Consider the following 1,089-nt stretch of genomic DNA (forward strand, 5'->3'; position numbering starts at 1 on the left):
GGTATATTCATTTAGACACCTCTGCAGACGTGGTATATTCATTTAGACACCTCTCTGCAGTGGTATATTCATTTAGACACCTCTCTGCAGACTGTGGTATATTCATTTAGACACCTCTCTGCAGACCGTGGTATATTCATTTAGACACCTCTCTGCAGACCGTGGTATATTCATTTAGACACCTCTCTGCAGACTGTGGTATATTCATTTAGACACCTCTCTGCAGACCGTGGTATATTCATTTAGACACCTCTCTGCAGACCGTGGTATATTCATTTAGACACCTCTCTGCAGACTGTGGTATATTCATTTAGACACCTCTCTGCAGACCGTGGTATATTCATTTAGACACCTCTCTGCAGACCGTGGTATATTCATTTAGACACCTCTCTGCAGACTGTGGTATATTCATTTAGACATCTCTCTGCAGACCGTGGTATATTCATTTAGACACCTCTCTGCAGACCGTGGTATATTCATTTAGACACCTCTCTGCAGACTGTGGTATATTCATTTAGACACCTCTCTGCAGACTGTGGTATATTCATTTAGACACCTCTCTGCAGACTGTGGTATATTCATTTAGACACCTCTCGTGAGTATATTCATTTAGACACTCTCTGCAGACCGTGGTATATTCATTTAGACACCTCTCTGCAGACTGTGGTATATTCATTTAGACACCTCTCTGCAGACCGTGGTATATTCATTTAGACACCTCTCTGCATTTATATTTAGACACCTCTCTGCAGACTGTGGTATATTCATTTAGACACCTCTCTGCAGACCGTGGTATATTCATTTAGACACCTCTCTGCAGACCGTGGTATATTCATTTAGACACCTCTCTGCAGACCGTGGTATATTCATTTACACCTCTCTGCAGACTGTGGTATATTCATTTAGACACCTCTCTGCAGACCGTGGTATATTCATTTAGACACCTCTCTGCATGTGGTATATTCATTTAGACACCTCTCTCTGCAGACTGTGGTATATTCATTTAGACACCTCTTATGACACCTCTCATATAGACACCTCTCATTTACACTCTCATATAGACAGACACCTCTCATTTACACCTCTCAT

The 1,089-nt window shown here is 41.7% G+C and overlaps 1 long non-coding RNA gene across 2 annotated transcripts; it reads right to left on the reverse strand.

Moving 5' to 3' along the window:
• Positions 1 to 236: 236 nt before the first annotated feature.
• Positions 237 to 861, reverse strand: LOC127917311 (uncharacterized). Of its 2 annotated transcripts, XR_008097120.1 has the most exons (4): positions 811 to 861; positions 455 to 522; positions 319 to 420; positions 237 to 284 (listed from the first exon to the last, which is right to left on the reverse strand). It is a non-coding gene; the product is annotated as an uncharacterized LOC127917311 (long non-coding RNA). The 2 variants fall into 2 exon arrangements; XR_008097119.1 differs by lacking the exon at positions 455 to 522 and having other exon boundaries at positions 319 to 454; positions 743 to 827.
• Between the last annotated feature and the right edge of the window lie 228 nt (positions 862 to 1,089).

Source organism: Oncorhynchus keta, unplaced genomic scaffold (assembly GCF_023373465.1).
Source record: "Oncorhynchus keta strain PuntledgeMale-10-30-2019 unplaced genomic scaffold, Oket_V2 Un_contig_11282_pilon_pilon, whole genome shotgun sequence".
Classification (NCBI taxonomy): domain Eukaryota; kingdom Metazoa; phylum Chordata; class Actinopteri; order Salmoniformes; family Salmonidae; genus Oncorhynchus; species Oncorhynchus keta.